The following is a 21,002-nucleotide window of genomic DNA, read 5'->3' on the forward strand; positions in this document are numbered from 1 at the left end:
AATAATTTATCTGCACTAAGGGGGCCACAAAGATGCACTTCATTTACCAAAGAGGCAACCAACAATCACAAGTAATGTTAAGTAGTACTAAAAGTTTGTGTGAAAAGAGAGGGAACAAAAGCCATATTGTAGCCTTTATCCAGCCAAGTTAAATGTAACTCCACCCATCACAACACCATTTCTCTTAGCAAACGTCCACCTAAACCAACCACCATTCACCTCAGACAAGGTTTTTCAGAAGCCTGACATGCAGGGATGCCCTTTATGCAATCCTACTTCCAACACACTCCCACACCCACCACTCCTCTCCTTTTCCTTCCCCCTGCTTGTGCTTTTTAAACAGACAAAGAATCTTACAGTCCTTAGAGCAAAGATTTTTTTTTTTTTTTTTTTTTAAATAACCCAAGTTTTTAATGCTGTTGAACACTCTCAGACACATTCGCAGTACGGAGAAGGATGTTACAGACAAGACAGCCAGTCTCAGAACAAAGTAATACATTTATCTCTTTTTTTCCCCACTTGATCTCATATCTGTGTATCTCCAATGCACTGTTTCTTCCCTCTTCTGAAATCCAAGAAAACCCAGAGAGAGCAGACGTCTCTCAACGTCTCTTAGAAATCTTAAGTGCTTTTTACATATTTCAGTTGAACACTGCCCTTGGAGTGCCTGTGGGAGGTATTCAGAAAAGCAGCCTTTGGTTTAGTGATGCTTGCCCCTTTTAGCTTGATCTATTGCTGACAAAGAAAAAGCGCCTCTTCCAAGGAGTGGGATGCAGCAGCTGCTATCTGGCTTGGGCAGTGAACTCCCTTTTGGAAGAGCCATTTTTTCTCCCTCAACTACAGGACATGCAGGGAGAACAGTATCTGGAGGCCTTTCTGTGCACTAGCATCATTGAAGACCCTTCCATCCTACTACTGCAGATGACTCCTCACTTAAATTTCCAGGCACCCTCTCCTACACCTCTCAACCTAAATCCATCACTCAGCTCCTGCTCTCTAAATCTAGCATGTTAACAACTGTGAGAGGCCCCTCTAAATAGATTTAGTTTACTTAAATGATAGTTACTCATCAGTGCCACGTGCAAGTCTGCTATTACTGGATAGCTTGCTACTAACAGAAAGATAAGGAAACTTTTCATAATGTAGTGAAGTTATAGAGGAGACAGGTAAACAAATTAAATTAAGAGAAGAAGGTTGTGACAGTGAGCATCTTAAATGGAGACTCTATGATGAAGCTTGGTAGCTCTTGTTAGTGAGATGCCCATGTTGCAACATATTATAGTGTGCTTTTTGAATTATGTAATGTACCTACTACCTAGTAAGAGAAGTAGAGTATATCTAAATATACTATCAAAATCTATTCTGTCTGTAAGTCATTAGCACCCATTCTCATACTGCAGTTTCACTAAAGAAATCATTCCAAAAGAAGTCCAGGTTCACAGGACATGCCAGAAAGTCTCAGGTATAAGTCTCTGGACAAACTGGATGAATTTCCACTGTATTCATACCCTGTAGGAAAAGACATTTTCAAGCTGGATCTGAGAGACAGACCCACAGTCATGGGTCAGTGCCATAAAGAAGCACATTAAAGGACTTGTGAAGCCAAAGAACAGAGCTAATGAATTCCTACAAGAGATATAAATGAGAAAGACCCGTCAGCCGCTGATTTACATGACAACCCCATGAGGACTGATGGCAATAAAAACAACAGTACACAGATTCCTACCAAAAAAGCTCTGTTGGATCCGATGAAGTTTCTTCATTTAGCCATATTATACATTTTGAAAAGGTTGACAAGCCCCAATTATAAACAGGCAGACCTGTATCACTCTACGCTGTGACACTGCCTTCCCTGCACACCACTCTGAACAAAACTCCTCTACTATCCTTGGTGTAAAGGCAAGATTTCACTGCTGAAAACAGCAGGCTCTGGGAGGTTACTGAACTCTGCTCTTTGAGACCATAAACAAGGAAATGAGTAATTTATTTTAATCTTGCTTCTGAAATATCATAAGAGATCCAGAAATCCTCCTTCTCTCATCCCCGTTCAGTGACAACCTTCCCATGAGAACTCCTCTCTAGACTGAGTTATTCATCTGAGTAAAACCAGCTTATACCATTTTTTTAGCAATAAATTTCACTTTCAAACCTGTGATGGCAAGTACTGTGCCTTTGCTTTCACAAACCTCTAAGCAAAAACCTTCTTTAAAAAGTACCAACCAAACTCAAAGGGTCCAGTCGCTGAAACGTAATAGCTGTGCATCAGCCATGCTTCCACCACTCAGCTTCTACATGTTATTTTTTCACATTTTTCAATAGCACAATAAAGAAAAGGTATGTCCAGCTCCTTCTTGCTAGAAGGACCAAACAATAATTCACACAGAAGTTGCCTTTAATTCTCCCTAAAGAGAGCAAAGACCTAAACAACATCAATATCTAGCTTGGAATGGGTTTTTAAAAACTTTACATGGGCTGCCAATGTATACCATAAATGCCACTGATAAACTGAAGAGTTTAAACTGGAAAAGATATAAAGGAACAGCTGATCTTTAAGCAGCCAGAGGAATACCGCAATCCCATTGTTATCCCACTGCCAGCATCCAGCACAATGCAATCCCCTTCTACTCCTGCTGTCTATTTACATCATTACAATATAAGCAATGCAGTATTCAGCAGAGGTGAAACTCTGAAGAGAACCTGAACCCAGGAAGCTGGCAAAGGAGATATTTAAACCAGCTTTGTATAAGACCACACCTTAGATGCCTTCACTAAACCAGCATACCACTTCATGCACTTACCTCAAAACCTAGCAGATTAACTAAAATAAACTTTGCTCAGAAAAGAAAACATAAGATTAAGAGTAAATATTGCACTTCCCTCAGATCCAGTCTTGACCCCACACCAGTCACAGTACAGAGGGCATTATGCCTTTTTATAGCTATATAGTTCATGGCTAGGTAAGGAGACACATACCCTGCTGCTCCCAAACAGAAACTGCAAACATTGTAAGTAGTAGTCATGTTATTCAACCTTTATTGCAACCACTGACTTCAGGATTTGGATTTAACAAGGTTGTGGGTTTTTTTCTGTTTTAGTATGTTTCTAAAAGGAAGAGGCTGCAGCCGCTGAAGATTCCTGGCCTTGCATCAGTAGCTATAGAAAAAATTGACAGATTCAGGAAGCCAGGCTAATGAAAACACGCATCTGGACCTGCCTTGCGAGGGAGAACTGCTTGACCCTATCCAGGGCAGCCTCTTCACTGCCAAGGCCCGCTCAGCCAAGGGGAAAAAGCACAATGTGTGACCTGGTTTTGCTTTCTTTTTATTTGTAAGGACATAATGTGAGCAGACCCAAGCCTTGTCTCAAAAGAGCCCAGTTGCAGCTGTTAGTTAACACACTTTCCATACTGAGGCATAATTTCACTTGTGCAAGAAGGGGTGAGGTTAGGGTTTGCTACAGCAAATGAAGTAGGGCAGCACTTATCAATCACAGGAGTAACGAGAGCATAAATGCTGGGATTTTAGCCTTCGCCAAGGCTGGACGTTCATGTTGCCAGGGGCCAAGTGCATACACCTTGCAAGGGTACGAAATACCACACTGACAGGCTCTGAACTAGTTTTAATACAGAAGCAATGAGGTTTGGGGAGGATATTGCTGTTGCTGCCTGCAATAAATAATATCATATTCAAGACTGCTGTGTCTTACAGGTAGTATTTTTCCAGGCACTTACTGAAAGAAAATAATAGTACCAAGTTTAGAAAAACAAACAAATAAAACCCACTGCACGTTGCCCTATAATTCCTCTGCAGTCATAAAATTCCCAGGAACAAATCATAGCTATTTATTACATTACCCTAAACTGATGCCAGCCTGGGCCCACCTTGCTCCCTGACATCAATGATCCCAATCTTATCCTGATCACACAAGCGGCTGCCAGCCAGCAAGGCAACACGTCTGAAGAAAGGTCAGAGTTTAGCTTCTATATTAAAAGAAAGCATACATGCATACATATATATATGTATGATGCTTTACAACTGCTATTTTGTATTTACAAGCAAGGACTGTAGAGCCTGGGCAAGCACACGTAACACACCAGAAACACGGCTTTTAACAGTCACTATGCAGACACCTATATTTTAAATTAAAATGGCCAACTACAGGAAAAAAAAAACCCACCTAAATACTTTCTGCAAACCCAGATGGTTTACCCGGTATCACCCTCTAACAAATAGCTCCTAAAACAAAACAAAAAAGATGAGGAAAGAATTATTTTGTTTTCCAGCTTCTTACTTGGCTTTTGACAGAACTTCATTCACCCCCAAAAAATTAAAATTGTTTCTCATCTACTTCTTACAGGCAGGCAGGCAGCTCCTCTTTTGTTTGCAAGCGCAAAGTGTAAGAAGAGAAAATCAAAATGTTTCTCTGAAAACAAGAAAGCTCAGCACTGGAATTCAGTGCTCAGATTTTAATTTCTGCTTTCATTTAAGAAACTGCACATTATGGAAGACAACTGTTCCTTCCACACCATAGATATGATGCTCTCCTGCACCCAAATTCTTGTCACATATCCTCATGCTCTGCACTTAGAAAATGTAACCGGCATGAGTCCAAACTGAAACTGGTTCAGAGCTAAAAATTATTTGTCATCCTAGGCACTCTGGTGCAGTCTCAGTTATGGGTAAGTTCTAGGATACACTATAAAATTATTATTCAAATTACAGTTCTTATGGAAATTGATGGGGAACTTTTTTTACCTCTTATCCAATAGCATTTCAGAATTTTTATTCTTAAATAATAATTATAAGAAACAGTAATAATTTCATCAAAGTCTAAAAACAAACCAGAATAAACAGTGAAACCAAGCTGGAAGGTTCTAGAATCAGCTTTAATGTCTTCATACCCATTTTTAGAATATTTCAAACAAGCTGACTAGTCAAATTCTTGGTCAGCTATCTACATTTTCTGCAAGTTTTCCCTTTCAGTTTTCATGTTTCAGTACAAAATACCTAAGAATAGAAGCAAAAAGTTTACAGAAAGAAGTTCTAATCAGCATAAGTATCACTAGAGTCCTAAGTTTTAAACCAAAAATAATGGAAAGAAAAAATCATAAAGAAAATGTGTGATCCTACCCACAGGTAAAGCTATGGATGAGCAGGCTTTGCTCCCATATTTTCTCAAGTTTTTTCTTGATAGCACTGTTGAAATGGGATCCCTGCAACACTCCAGCTGCTGATAGGGGGTTTTTATTCTTTTCTAAAGAGCCATTCATGTGCATGGATGGACAAGAACAAGCCATGTCAGACTCTGTACACTGAAAAACAATCTAGTTTAAAAAGCTGGAAGCCCATTTTTGCCACGTTTCACACTACAGCCCTATTTTCACATTGCAAATGGATCCTGCCCTTCTCCAGAAGATACAACAGCACATGGAAAAATGCTTTATTCTTTCCCTCACTCCCACCAAACCCTCCCCATCTAAAACCATCTTTTTGCTCATGTTTCCAAATATCACTCACCATTATTAATGGCTCAAAGCTAACAAACAGATGCCTCAGCAAATACTGCCATTCCCACTACCGGGAAAGTCTATCCTTGCTCACACTCTGCAGAGTCTATCAAAAATTCACATTGCCATCAGCAAGTAGTTGACAGAATACAACAAAATGCAATTACACATCTTATTTTATGTCACAGGAATTGAACTTTAGCCCTACATCACTGCTGCTGCAAAAGACCCTGCGTCCTTACAATACCAGGCAGATGCTTTCTCATGTCTCTCAATGAAGCCTCCAGAGGCTAATTATCTGGACTACATGTTTGTCAATACAGCTTTTAAAAGTCTACACAATGCATCAGGTTCACAGAAGGAGAACTGTAACTGTCGGTGGTCATTGCCTACAACAACAGATGCCTGTTCAAGCTTAATAAATCAATGCCCAACTTTTATCCCCAGTAAAATTAATGTTCCTGAAGTGGGGAGCTGGAACCCCGCTCTGCTGAGTCTGGAAACACCATCCTGCAGTGGAATGGGAATAAAGGGCCTGGGCTGATAAATCTGCCATTTTTTTTTCCCAGCACTTTTTAAAATAAACTCTATTCCAGTTTGCAAAATTACTGTGCTCAATCTTCATAAAGAAATGTTCTGCATTGTAGATTTGTTACGGTTCAGCACTTCAGCTCGCAGCAGAAGTGAAATACGAGCACAGAGATGTAAACAACTGCACTTTAGCTCTGCCAGACAGTTATGAGGTTATGCTCATCAATATAAAAAAAACCAACAACTTGGCTCTACAGAAGACTTCTGTTTACAGATTAAGTATTTAAAACTTGAGGGCCAAAAATAATTCCCAATCCCACCAACAGGGCACATGTGTGTTTGTGTATATGCACATAAATACATATAAAAGTAATCCCTTGATACTGAAGAAGCTGATTCCCCTCCCCCCCCCCCCCCCCCCCCAAGAACCTTCAAGGAAAGTTAGAATTTCTTCCTCCATCTGAAGTAGAAATGCACCAGAAGACAGACAAAACACAACCTATGAACAATACACAAGTTTCAGTTGCAAATGTATATTGGCTTCACCCGGTTATGCCACCAGCCTTTGGAGAGGAACCTTTCTTTTGATTCATTATCTTGTTTCTTATTTTACATTTGCTATCTCTGTCATCGCTCAGATCTAATACATTAAGAAGTCCCCCCACTCCTTTTCCCTGAATCCATTATCCTCATCATCTGCAATTTAATCTGACATGAAGTCCTTGGAAAAGCAGAGAAGAACATAATGGCTGGCTGTTGTTTTTACAGCAAAGCTATAACCATGGCTTTAGTCCACCCTTTGAAGGAGGCAATAAGCCATAATCTCACTGTATATAGTGGGTGCCCAGATTAAAGAAAAGCCTATGACAAGAGCAATTCAGTTGGACATAACTTTGTATGAACTACTAATTTTGCAGACTTGCTCAAATAATTGGTTTAAATCGATTTTCAGCAAAAAGAAAACATCTTGAAGCTTTCAAGAATTTAACCTTGTAGAACAGTGATTTCTTTGGTATAATAGCTACCTATTATAACAGGCATGGCTACAATACTAAGAAAAGCCAGCTTCCACTTCATCATTTTCATATGCTCCCCATCACTGTTTTCTAGTATCCCAGAAAAGGGGTTTGCAGTCCAGAACATTGACATACATGCTTCACAGGGCCTAAGAGAGTATCAATAATGATATACACACTAGTATAGTGCCACTTTAATTCAAAATAGAATTATGTTCAACATTTGTTTTCTAAGCACAGTACCCACTCAGTATTAATTTCATAGTTATCAAGATAGAGGAATAAAAAAACCAATCACTATGTCCTCCTTAGACTATAATTTATTTTTTTAATAATTATTAAAATAGGAGCAAGATGACATTTATTAGAGGAAAATTTCCACCTACCACTAATGAACTATGAATCTGTGGAAAGAGACTGCACCTGGAAACAGTGTATGAAAAAGCTCTGAAAAAACATGGGAAGGCAGATAACTAAGATACAGAGAATTTTCACTCCTTAACTTCATATACTTTTAAAATATAGCTAATCTAGAGCACATCATCCATGAAATACTTTGCAGAGAGTTTTCCCACCCAGACAGGTCTTGCACTGTACCTCTGGCCCCTCAGGCAGCTCCGTCAGGACTCCTGCAAACCCCTCCACTGCACAGACCTATCTGTACGTGGTTTAGTGGCATTTAGTGGCATTCACACCAAACTTACATAAGTGCAGCCAACACCAAACTTATAACGCTGTCGACTGTTTTCAAGCTTTTGATGCACCATTTAAGCCTTGGATTGTTTAATACCTTTCCCTTTTAAGTGCCTAGGATTTTTGGTTTGTTACAAAAAATTGTAGGGGATCAATTATTGCAACAGAAAAAAATACTATTTTATAACACATTTCTAGGCTTGAACAAAGTCCTCTTTTCACAGGGTAGACATTTTATGTTATATAGCCCCACTGAAACTGAGAAATCAAACTTGATCCAAGATATGGTACCATAAACGGTCACAAACTTTTCATGAAATGCTTTCTTGAAATAAACATTGTTTTCTCTTGTTCTCCTTTTCCTAAGTATTTGATATCAGTTGCTAAAATTATTAGAAATTTCTTTTCATTTAGCACAGAATATGGCATCTCTTTTTTTGTTTCTGAAGCAATCCAGCCAGCTCCTGAAATTGTGTAACAGTTTTCACAAGTAATTGAGAACTGAAGAAACCTACAGACTGGAGCTAAAATGGTCAACAAGCATAATAAAGTTTATGCAGATCTTCTTTAGAAACTAAAGATTTATTTCTCTACAAACAGATTTTTAAAAGTATATACACAAACACACACAAGAAAAGCACTAATTTATTTATGACCTTTCAATTAACTTTATGCTTTCTTCTCCAAGCCCAAACCTAATCCTTAATATGGAACTGACATTTACATTTTCTGCATCTTAAATCTTGAGTGGGAAAAAGTCTAACAAAAAACTGACAAAAAAACGTGACTGCAGAAAGATTTTCAAAGACCAAGAAAATTTTGATGCAAGACAACCTGATCTGCAGCAAGGACTTCATTGTATTGTTGTTACTTTCCATAACACCTATAGCCTTATCCCTTCGACACACATAAAGCATGAACTTCAATGAACAAAATTCACTGGCAAATAACTTTTCCATTTATTAGAAACTATATGTTAAAAAAAAAAAAAGAGTTATAATTACCCTTTAATTTAATTCACAGCCTTTCCCAACAGCTGCAGTGCTCCCTTCTATGAAGTTTGATTGACACACATTGCATATACTCAACCCAATATGCAACCCAGTAGTCTAATATGCCTGCATCAATTCAAGGACCTTGTTCCTTGTTCACAGAGTAATAGTAACACTCTAAATCCAGATGAAATTACAATCCAAAATTGTTCTTCAGGATCTGAAAGGAAGACTCTTCGCCAAACACTGAGGCTCTTCTGCAGAGCCATCTGTCCCCAGACGTGGAGCTACCTCTCTCTAAACAGAAACCTTTCTTCCCTCGTGAGAGGCTGTTCCTGTGAGACCAGCTGGGCAAAAAGGCAGCTTGTGACCACCTCCAAGCTGACTGACCAGCCACCAGAAAGAGTAAGCTGAGCTCATTCCTCCTCAGAGCATGAGCACAACTTGGAGCCTGTCCCCTCTATGCAGCTGTCAGATGGGTGAAAAATGACCAAAACCTTCCTGAATTACTACAGCTTGAACTGAAAAAGTGTGGTGGTTTAGTCCCTGCCGGGGTCTGAGACCATGCAGCCACTGCCCCTCCCCCACAAAGGGAGTGAAATACAAAGCCCCGGGGCTGAGATAAGGAGAGGTTTAATACAACAGTGCAACAGCAACACAAACAGCAACAATAACGATAACAGTAATAACAATAAACAGAGCAAGATATCTACCAATACAGCAGTGAGAGAACAGGCTGCGCCAACCCACGCGATCACCGATCACCGATTCTTCCCGTGCTCGCGCCAGGACGTGACGTCCACATGGTATCTGAATAACCCGGCTAGAGCTTCCCCCCACTGCTGGGGAAACTTAACCCTATCCTGGCTAAACCAGGACAAAAAGCAACTTCAAATACCACATCTATTACCTCAATTTGAAATATTTTCCTTCTTGAATTAAACTATAACTAGGAAAAAAGTGTACATTAAGAATATTCTGTAACTTACAATTTCCCATTATTTTTCTAGAGATACCTGTATTTTCCCTGAACTAGAGCTTCTGAAAACCTCCGAGTTGCTAGCTATCCTCAACATCCCAGTAAGACTAAAGATTTTTGTCCCCATCTGCAAAATGAGTAAGCAGGCAACTAAATTTAGCATAAGAGCACTCCTTTCCTCAGAGTCTGCCTTTGCATTCAGTGGGCATCCATCACAAGCAGACATGGTACTTGCATTTATAATGTAAGCATACAAAGACCAACATATAAACTTTCTGTGAAAGCACATGACTATAAATGGACAATTTCATGGACACCAGCAGCAAAGTTACACTTTCCAAAAGATAGTGATGAACGCTTCCCAAACTAATGTTAATTCTAATTTTCTTTCCATCTCTTCTAATGTACCAGTTTAGGTCTTCTCTGGGACAGCTCAGACATATCCTCTAGAAATGGCTAGCTCTTCTATCACCATCCTTAAACCACACAGGGATAACCACGCAGCCCCTTCAACATTTCTCTACCAATGAGAGAAAGGCTGCACTTACTCACAGGTGGCACGTAGGTTATAACATACCTCGAGATATTCTATATATTCTCTGAGAAAGTTGAATACTGTAAATATTGACTGAGAACCGGCTGACATCTCTCCTAGAATACAAATGTTTAAAATGTTCAATGGTGAAAAATGGACATGTAGAGCAGCTGCCTGGTTATTTTTGTATTATTTCAGAATTAGAGCCCTCTGAGCTTACCAGAAGAATCAGCTAATTAATGCTATTGAGAGTACCCCGTTTACATGCAGGAAAATAGGCTGTCATCACCTCTGTCTTTCTTATAGGTAGTCAGAAGAAAGGAATAACTAACTTACTGAAACTTCGGTGTTACGATTTAATTGTTAAATATTGTTCTAAGGTTAATTTAAATTTTAAACTCCATTCTCTATTTGGATTCTGGACAAGAAACTAAGGCAGTTCTGAAAGCGAAAAGGAAACATTGCCTGTGCAAAGCCAAGAACACCCATTTTAGAAAAGGAGCGGGACTTCAGTGGTGACATGACAAACAACATATCGCTCAGAAGTAAACAAAAGCATTAATCATCAGATTTCAGAAGAGCAAGAAGCTATCTTCTAGTACTGAAAGTTATTTAATGTTTAAGATAATACTGGGATTCTACTCCCAATTTTTAAAGATGAGTACGAAATGAGTTGATTAAAAAAAAACCACCAAAAAAACCCAATCAAACCACATAACCCCCAAAACTGACATGAATTAACTGCATAAAATTGAGCGCAATCAAAACCAGCTGTGTGTATGGAATAGGAAGAGGGCTGTCCAGCCTAGGGAAGATGAGCATCTTTCACCCTTTTAAACCAGTAGTGAAAATCTCAACTTGCATCATTTTTTTCCCCCCTCAAACACTGGCACATTACAGAGTTTCCTGTAATTCTCCACTATACCAAGTGAAAAATATAGGCAAATCCAGAGTGTCTGATAATTATGGCGGCAACAAAGCAATCCCTTGGACCATAACAGTTCGGTAGGCTGTGTGTCATGCCTTTTTTCCACAGCAGTCTCTTTCACTGGAAGCTGAACATCACACCCAGGGTTTTCACAAGTTGCGCAAGAGAGGTGGTAGGGGAGAGTATTCAAAGAAATCTTTGTGGGACTGAATAAGGTATATGCTGCTCCCATAATACTTTCATGAAATTGTATGGTCAAACCACACCTTCTGGAAACCTATTTAACAGATACCTGGGAGACTCACAAAAAGCATTTATCTAGCTCTGGAGCACATTTTACAGTCTTATGATTCCAGGCTTACTCTGATTTCCAGAGTCACTGCTGCCCATACAGTACACACACATCCCAGTGCAAGACTGTTTTTCCTGTTACAAAAAGAACCAAACCAAAACCACATTCCACTCCTAAAATGCTATACAGGCTTCGTAAGTTTATTTACCAATGCAGGTTACTACCAGTAATGACAGCAGCACCGCTTGGTTTTTGCCATTCACCTGACACCACTAATGCAATCAAATTGTTCAAGGAAGCATGTACAGAACATGTCACCGCTTACAGCACCTCTACAATAAATCATCTCAGCAAAGCCAGTGAACCCCGACATTAGCTGCATGCGACTTCACGTTATTCCTGCAGGAACCTCTGATCCAGAATGTCCATGGAAGAACGTCTAAGTCAGCTAAAGACAGTGTCACTTACACAACTACTACATGTCTGTTTTGCACAGACAAATCAAAACCAGCTCTAGACACCATGTCTACAGAATGTATTTATATACACAAATGAAATACATATAGACACACATCTTTTTAAGTAATTCAGTCTTATTTTGAACATTTTCTCAGGAGTGACAGCTCTCTTGAGCAAATATTGCAGACTACTTTCACTGAATAAGCAAGACTTCACATACAGCAACAGAAAGTTTCATCACAGCAGTTCTCTTGCAAAACATTTTATCCTATCGCTGGGAAAAATAAATAAATAACAAAAATAATAAATCAGCATTAAAGCCCTGGAAAGGGTGTCTTTAAAATAAAAACAATAAAAACAGAGAGAGCATGCATGGACAGAAAGAGAAGAAAAAAACACTTCAGGAGCACTTATAACACAAGACTTTCCTTAACATTTAAGACACCATTAAACAGCAATGAAATAATAAAGGCGTTTATTTCTGATATTCAGCTATATACACAGGTGGCATTCATGTGTGTGTCTATTGCAGGGTAGTAAACAGGCAAATAATCTAGAATAACATAAAAATTCCTTGCTTCTTATAAATCTCTTCACTGTGAGAGCAAAGCAAGATTAAATCTAGTGTGCACGTATAGCCTTACCTTTTCTTTCTATAATTAACTAGTGATGCTTTTAAAATATATCTAAGACACTGCAAGATGACGCTGTGCTTCACCCAAAAGAGTGACTGTGAGTCTCATCCACGCAGTCATTCAGTGTATTAAGGAGAAAATTAGCAAGTTCGGGTTCAGTGAGCTCTACATTATTTTTGAAACAGCAAACACAAATAATAGAAACAAAATATGCATAATGAAGTCTATCTTTAATTATTTTTAATAAATGTTCTGGTTAGTAAATGCCAACCCTAGTGAAGTTTCTCATTTACTACAGCTCTAAGCAAAGTTAAAGCTGCAGTGCTGTCAAAGAGAGAGAAAGGAAAAAGATACAGAGAAGGCACATCCTACCCTCTTATCTCCAAGCAAAATACAATCTAACTAACCTCAGATACAAAAGCAACAGACTAGGTCACTTATGAAGATCTAAACTTTATTGTAAAAACAGCCTCAGTTTAATATAATCCTGACCTGCGCTATGCAGCGATCCGAAATCTTGCCAATGATGCTTTCACCACCTTCAATACACTCGGTCAGCAAATAAATATCCAAAAATCGGCAGTTTAAGCAGCAGACCGCTTAACCTTTCTTCTGTCTTTAAAAAATGCCAGACTGTTCAGTGTTTGCTCAAGACTCTTCTTTTACCAACATTCAATTTGAATGAGCCGGTGCAAATGTACTGTTCATCCTCTCGTGAGAGGAGGATGCATTTATGTGAAACATGAGGAGAATGCCTAATGCTGAAACATACTCTCTGCATCCTCAATGAGATTTTATTACAGGGCTCTCTTTCTTCTCACTAGAGTGTGTCAACATGCCTGCAACCATTCCACTTCTTTTATGACCAGATGCTATCTGTACACTTGTATTTACGTTCAGTACTCTACAGGAACACTATATATCACATGTGCATTATAACCCAACTGGGGCTCTTTAAAAAAAAACCAACCCTGCTACTCCAAGCACCTGTATATGATACTGACATATAAAAATATTCTGCTAATATTGCATACTGCTAACTTTCTGGTTATTAACAATAAGGTTTAAAAACTATTTTGGCTTCCAAAAGCATTAAGGGATTGGATTTTCAAATGTGCCTGAAGGTAAGGCCATGTCACAAACTAGCTCTATGGTCCTTAGAGGAAAACCTGGTAGTTTAATTAAAAATACAAACAAGTTTTTAATTCAAAATAGTTATTTTTTCTATTGTATCAGAGCTCCGTATGACAAAAATCTGTAGTTTCTGAACTTGTCAGCAAAGATTTATAGGTTAAAATCTGTTTAAAAAACCCCAAACAAACAAGAAACAAAAAACAAACTACAAAACCATAACCAACTTCCTAGAGCCTGCAACCCTTCAAAGAACATTACTAGTGCAACTGTAATTTTTGGTTAAAGAAACATGACTTACAAAAAGACTGGCTTCTACTGAGATCTTTGAGTATCTTGGGCTGTGACAACTAGATTTCACCAGCTTTGATAAATAATAAAAGAGCTTGGCAAACATTCAGTTTTTCTAGTCCTCCACCTACATGGTTCTACAGTTCCTATCAATACATTATTTATATTTCAGGAGCATTCTCCACATGGTAATCGCCTTTAACACTGGTAGAAAAGAAGTCTCTGTTGCAAAGATCTTCCATTCCAAGACAGCAAGGAAAGAAAATGTTATTCTTTTAAAAATAGGGATTCTTAATCATAATAAAAATGCAGGTTACAAGTAATGGAACAGAGATGCTGCCATTCTAAATGAAAATCTCTTAGAAATACTGAGTTTGAGAAAGGTGCTATGTATGGCAATACCTTTCACTATCATCTTTGTTAAAACAATGAAAGGTCATTAAAACAAAGACTTAAAAATGAAACTCATCTTGATGGCTTCTGTATCTTCCTTGCTTTTTCCATTTATTTGTTTATTCTTTTCACTATATACCTAATATTCACTCCTCTTATCATGGTATTTCTCATTCTATCACTACATCCTTACTAAAACACTGTCTCTTTATCACCACTTACACTGCAGGATTGACCCCAGGAATTTTCTGCAGTGTCTGACCATGTGGCTCAGGGGTGGGTGGGTATATACCATACATGTCCACTGACTGTCCTGGATCGATCTCCCTGATTGCTCAGCACCCAGAGAAGAGATCCCCCCTGACGTAACCCCACAAAGTACAACTGGAGTTTCAGAAAGGTCTTGCACTGTTAGAAATGAGATTTTCTTAATAGCTGCCACACAACAGGGCATGTTGTGTTGAGGAGTTATCATGGAAGGCTTTATGGATGATATGCCAAACTGGCAGCATCCCCAGTGTGACAAAATTATTCTGCTTAAATTCTTGGTGATCCTTAAAGTTTAACAAGCAAGACTGGTGGTAATTTAGAAAGAGCAGGAAGACACATAACTCTCAACCAACTTTGTTTCTGAAAACATTCAGCAGTGGAGTAAGACGCTAAAAACAAAATATTATAGAAGTTTTTTTCAGTCTTTCTAGTCTACATATTATTGTTGATGCCATTCCATTATCTACTTATCTTTTCAGTGGAGAAAAGAAGATGACATCATGTAAAGATGGTAATCCACCTTTTTTTTGGAAATAAAGACAAGGAACCTCATTTCTTTCTATTTAATCCCCAATGGCATCTGCAATAAGAGCATCTCCAGAGGAAGGCAAAGACACAACAACTGTATTACAGAAAAATTATAAATTTAAGCACATAATTTTGGAAACAAGCTATGACAAAGTAATTCTCTCCAGAGAATTATATTAAATTATAAACATAAATACAACATTTTCAAACTAAAAGGCAGAGTAATAAACTATTAAGTATTCTTGCATGAACCAAGATTTAATTTTTCTACTTTCTTGCTTCATCCTGAGTTTTTAAGCAGCACATGCTGATGTTGGCAAAGGCTCATATGCTTAATTAGTTACACCCAAGATAGTCATGTGCATAAGTGTTTGCTGAACCAGTACTCCAGCACTTTCATTCGGTACCTTTTTTTCCCGTTTTACTGATTGCAGTCCACACTTGCAATGAAGAATTAAAATATCTTCCTTCTCTATAGGTGGAATTGCTGTTTCCATGTGCACTGTACCTCCATACTCTTTAATGAAATGCCTATCTGGTGGGGAAACAGAGCATCAAAGGCTTTCTAGGTAGCAGAGCAATTTTCAGATTTTTGCTCATTCAGTATTTAATCACTTGTTCCCTATTTCTTCCTATTAAACCAGACTGCTGCAGGTTAATTACTGCCCCTTCAAATATGGGGGTTTTGTGGTTTTTTGATATGGAGGTTGGGTGGAAGCTTAAGGCATCCATTTATCAAACACTCCCCTCCCCACAAATCAACAGAAGGAAAAAACAAATTTAAAAAACCCACCAATAAAACAAGCAAAACAATTAAAACAAAAAAAAAATCCCCAAACAATACAAATATTCCTTTCTTCCCTTTCTGAAGTAGAAGACAGATTGAAGAACATACATTCCATCTGATGGAAATTAGATCTGCTAAAGACTACTGACTGCAATACAACTTAATTAACATTATAGATATAAGACACATGTAGGAGGGAACAATCTAAGAGCTGAAAGAATGTCAACTACTTGGTAGTTCAATATTTGATTTGTTCATTTTTATTCTGAGCTAAGAAGTTACCCTCCTTCTAGTATGTCCCTCGCTGAATAATTCCAGGAAAGGTAATACGTGTTTTGTATTCAGATCAAGACTCTTCTATTTTGCTTACTGAGAAAACTCCTCTTTTCAACTGCTTTACCTTTAGTCATAATGAGCAGAGAGGTGCAGTATTCTCAGACCCAGAACTGGAAGCGCCACCCATATGCACAATACAGCAGTCATTTTACGCCAAGCTCTTTTTACCCCACTTGAACCCAGATAAAACCTGTAAGTCCTCTTTTCTGCTGTTAATTCTCAAATGGAAGTAAAACAGAGACTAAACCACTTCGGGACTTTCAATCTCTGTCACGCGGCCATGCTTGCTCTCTGCAGAAGGCCCCAGCCGTGGCCCAGTTTCATTCCAGGTCACATACCATCCTGTGCACCAACAAATAAGTAAATAAAATTGCATTTTTCTATTTGTACCAACCAAGTATTCCACCCAACACAGCAGTAGCTGCACGTTGTCTGCAGAAACTCAAAAGATTATGTTGACTACCTATAGTTGCCACTCAGTTAACAAGAAAACAAACTCAACTTCAAGAATAAATGTACCGATGGTTCATAAGAAACCTTGACAAAATATATAGCTAGCGGGGGGAACAACCACCAACCAGCCAATTCTCATGGTGCAGAGGACTACCCCCAAAATATCAACTGTACACACAGAAATTTGTTACTAGAAGATCACCAAATCAGCGCTTAACTGAGTACTCTACCAAATGTAAACAGAAAGGACTGACACAAAGACCTCCAAAAAGGTGATCTTGGAAAGCACTTTTTCAAAATGCAATACAAAGTATAACCTAAACTAGCAGAGAAAACTAAGGTCACCATTTTGTTAATCTGTATTAATCTGCATTAATTCTAATACAGCTGATAGAGGTCCTCTACCTAGGGGTATACGTCTATTTAGGTTTGATTTAGTATAGGGTGGTTGTTCAAAAATATGAAGGAGATTGGCTGACAGCACAAACCAAAGCAGAACAAAGAACTGCAAGGGGTCATTTACAGCTCTGTTTGTGAGTCTAAGGACCAGAAATTTCAAAAACTAACTTAGTCACCAAAATCTGACTGAATTTCAACAGCACTGAGACATCTTACTCTCTGAAACACCACAGATTTTAACTTTTAAGTACTTTTTCCTAAGAATATAGGACTGGTCAGAGAGAAAGTTACTCTAGCACTGTATACCCACCCAAATCACACACTTCTTTGGAAGCATCATCATTCCTCAAGACAGTAACGCATTCACTCTGTTTCTTCACTTTACCCAATGTAAGAGTCTGATAGAGATGAGAAGTTGGGTGTAAGTAGCTACAAATCAACTGAAAAGCAGAAGATACGACAGACTTGTTTCCTATGGTCCTGATTCATAAAGATGCCAACAGTGGAGCTGCGATAACTTACACAAGTCAGGATTTTCCACTTTACCGTGAGTATCCAGAAACATGGCTCCTCTCCCCCTAGTCTTTTTTTTTAATTGCATTCTTAGTTTACATAGCAAAATGTAACCTTTCTTTGTTTGTAACTCACGTTTTCCTGGTCTTCATCTTTCTGGAGAAAAGCCTAACAATATCAGGCTTTGGAGTCTGAAAAAACAAAACAGCCAAATTTTGTACTATAACAAAAGTGTTTACAAAAGTCCCACTTTGGAGGAGTGGAGGGGTGAAGCCACTCAAAGGGATTTATGCATAGAGACTTACTTAGCATCCATCTTGCATCTAATGTTAAAGGTTCATTACCACTCTAGACTACCACCTTACCTGTACATTAGAGGTAATACAGAATGGGAGAGAGGATTTCCAAGTCCATAATCCTCACCTTGCCAGACCACTCACTCCCAGCTATCTTTAAAAAGGAAGGGCCAGTAAATAAGACATATTAAGCCTATGGCTCACATAAAGCACTCCAAGTGAAGCATCTGCCAATATGCCTATTAGAAATTTTCTCAATAGTGGGGTTTGCATGTTTGCACAGCTGTTATAGATAGATGCTATCACTGTTACTTTTTTGTTTAAATAAAGTGTATCATTATTAAATCACTGTCTTCTTCCCCTCCTCCTCTCCCAATGTGGTTCTCTGACTTTCACTTATTGTCATTCCTCTTCACCTTTCATTTCCTTTATTATCTAATACTTTTCCCCACCACTTCTGCTAGTCTTTCCAATCTCTCTTTTTGCTGTGTGACTTCGTATTTTCCATTTTATTTTGTGGTTTCCTTATACTTCACTCTCTGCCAACTTGACTTTTTTCTCTTTCCCTTTCCCTACTCTTCATAAGAATCAGAATCATATATCTTGAGTTGGAAGGGACCCATACAGATGATTGAGTCCAACTCCCTGCTCCTTGCAGGACTACCTAACACTAAACCATGTGACTTAGAGCAACGTCCAAATGCCTTCTGAACTCTGACAGGCTTGGTGCTGTGACCACTTCCCTAAAATATGGAATACTTCACTAATTTGCATGTCATCCTTGCACAGGGGCCATGCTAATATTCTCTGTATTGTTCCAATGTTAGTACACATGCTGCCAAAGCAAGGACAATTGGCTGTCTGTTTGATGTCTCCTGTCCTTTTCCAATAACCCCAAACTAGCAGACCGGCTTGGGTGACAGCAGCCTGTCCATGGCTCACTCCATCAGCTTAACCACCATGCAGAAAGTGAAACCTCAAAAATTTAATCAGTTTGCTGCCACAAGACCAGTGTTTGCAAAACCGGAAGATCAAGCAATTAAGATATGAAACGATGGCTAAAACATTACAGGCTCATGGTGAATGCTCTGAAGGCCAAGTCATTCATAGATGAAACAGAGTAGCACAAAAATTTTTCTTGTGGAAAATTAGATTTTCTCTTATTAAGGATTTTTACCATGACTGCCATGCCACTGTGCACTATGTCAGTGCTGAACACACCACCACCAACTTCCTATTAACAATCCTTCTTCCTATAAATGACAAAAGCATCTCATCTTGTTAATTAACCTGCCCTGTCCCCAGCTGGGTTACAGCACAGCAGCTCCCTGAAAGGCTTCAGAGGCAGTGGGTTAATGGATGGCTACTGTCCAGATCGAGGTTCAGAAGGCTGGTCTCCACCACCTTCAGTAGGGTATTAATTACATTATTCTTGGACCCAAAAATACAGGACTGACAGCTGATGTGGAATGTCACTGGCTTTTCCAAGAACCCATTTCACTGATTGACTGCACTCACAGCTGTGAAGTTCTTTTCAACATTCAGCTTAATTATGTCTTTGCTGAGGCTTAAAGACCATTACTTCTTGAAATGCTTGTCATGGTCGGCCATCTAAATGTGTTTATTTTGCAGAACATGAGTAAGTGATGCAACTAATCACAACGCAAGTGTTATGCAGCTTCACAACAATTTTGTTGTCTGGCGTAATGAGCAAGCTCTGAATAGGTGCTTGTCTGTTGGTGCTGTCTCTCAGAGAATTTCCATTCATTTAGTAACTCCAGGCTGGCAGCTAAATCAATCATGGATGGCCAAAATGCATCCATCCACCAAAGCCACAGACCTTCATTTAGGCATATGCAGTTCAAAATACACCCAAGCTCCTGTTGTGAAAAGATTTTGGTTTTCAAGATTAAAATCTGTAGACAAGCTGAAGACCTGAAAAATCGATCAGAAGAAGTGGAGATTCCTACCATTGACCTGTCAACAGCAACAGACAGATGAGAAAGGCACTGATGGCAGAACAGCACACAGCTACCTTTCCACACAGCATGCAAAACTGTGCCTGATGCTCAGAAAATAGTTTTGCACTCATGTTTGCAAGTGCCAAAACTAAGCGTGAAGTCTCTTTCTTTTCTGGTGCTAAAACTGTGTTAATTAAAATTTGTAAGAATATCTTCCGGCCAGAGAGGGAGAGAAGGCTACTTTCTCAAGTGGAGTATTTTCTGATGTTCAGACTATCCCAGCACTGGGCAACCGGGTTTGCTCCCTTTTGAGCACAAAATCTTGTGAAGTATTTCCCCCGTACCTCCCTGAGAAGACAGCCTGCTCCCTATTTTTTTGAGGTGAGAGTAGCTTTCTCCACTTAGGATGAAACCCCACAACTGCCAACCTTTAATTTTCTACTTCCAACTCAACAACCTAAGGAAAGTGTATACACAGTCTCTGCAAGAGGCTGAAGGAAAATCAACTTATTTCCTGCCTCCTGGTGAGTCACAGCAATGCTAGAAATGTAAAAAAATATTTATTTTATTTAATCTACATTTTTCTCCACATTTTCCTCGAGGCTACAGATCCTTTGGAAGTCCCTGAGCAATATTAGTTCTTTTCCTGCCCTCTCTGCTACAGTATTATATAGAGTAATGTAGAATTTGCTTAGTCTTCCTTAAAATAGGTGAAACTGCCAACTGACAGAAAATCAACTGCCTCTGGTACATATAGTGAACTCAGGCAAAACAAACTGGGAGCTCAAAGCACTGCTGAAATGTATGAACTGTGGAGGAATATACAAAAAGTAGGGAACAGGAAATAAACACGAACCTATACACTACTATGAAGGGCACAGAAGACAAAAATGCGGTTAAGCAGGAAGTGCATTAAGAAGAGAATAATCAGAAGAACACACATTTGAGTACAAAATGCAATTAATTGAGACGGGAAATAAGAATTTAAAAGTAATTATTATATTTTGCAAAGGCAGAATAAATGCGACTAGATCACACTGTTCAGTGCCTTGTGGCTTGGGGGTTTTTTGGTTTTGTT

At 38.8% G+C, this 21,002-nt stretch overlaps 1 protein-coding gene and 1 non-coding gene across 6 annotated transcripts in view; both read right to left on the reverse strand.

Moving 5' to 3' along the window:
- The window catches only part of FRMPD4 (FERM and PDZ domain containing 4), a 360,814-nt gene that overhangs the window by 237,009 nt on the left and 102,803 nt on the right, over positions 1–21,002 (reverse strand). The window contains exon 1 of one of the 5 annotated variants that reach the window (XM_074858806.1): positions 13,059–13,193. The exons of the other annotated variants lie outside the window; for them this stretch is intronic. The gene's annotated coding sequence lies outside the window, so the exon portion shown is untranslated. Of the gene's footprint in view, positions 1–13,058; positions 13,194–21,002 lie in introns of those variants that run through there. 5 annotated transcript variants of the gene reach the window in all.
- Positions 18,708–18,810, reverse strand: LOC141940341 (U6 spliceosomal RNA). The gene has a single exon (XR_012627968.1). It is a non-coding gene; the product is annotated as a U6 spliceosomal RNA (small nuclear RNA).

The sequence above is a fragment of the Strix uralensis genome, chromosome 2 (genome assembly GCF_047716275.1).
Source record: "Strix uralensis isolate ZFMK-TIS-50842 chromosome 2, bStrUra1, whole genome shotgun sequence".
Lineage (NCBI taxonomy): Eukaryota > Metazoa > Chordata > Aves > Strigiformes > Strigidae > Strix > Strix uralensis.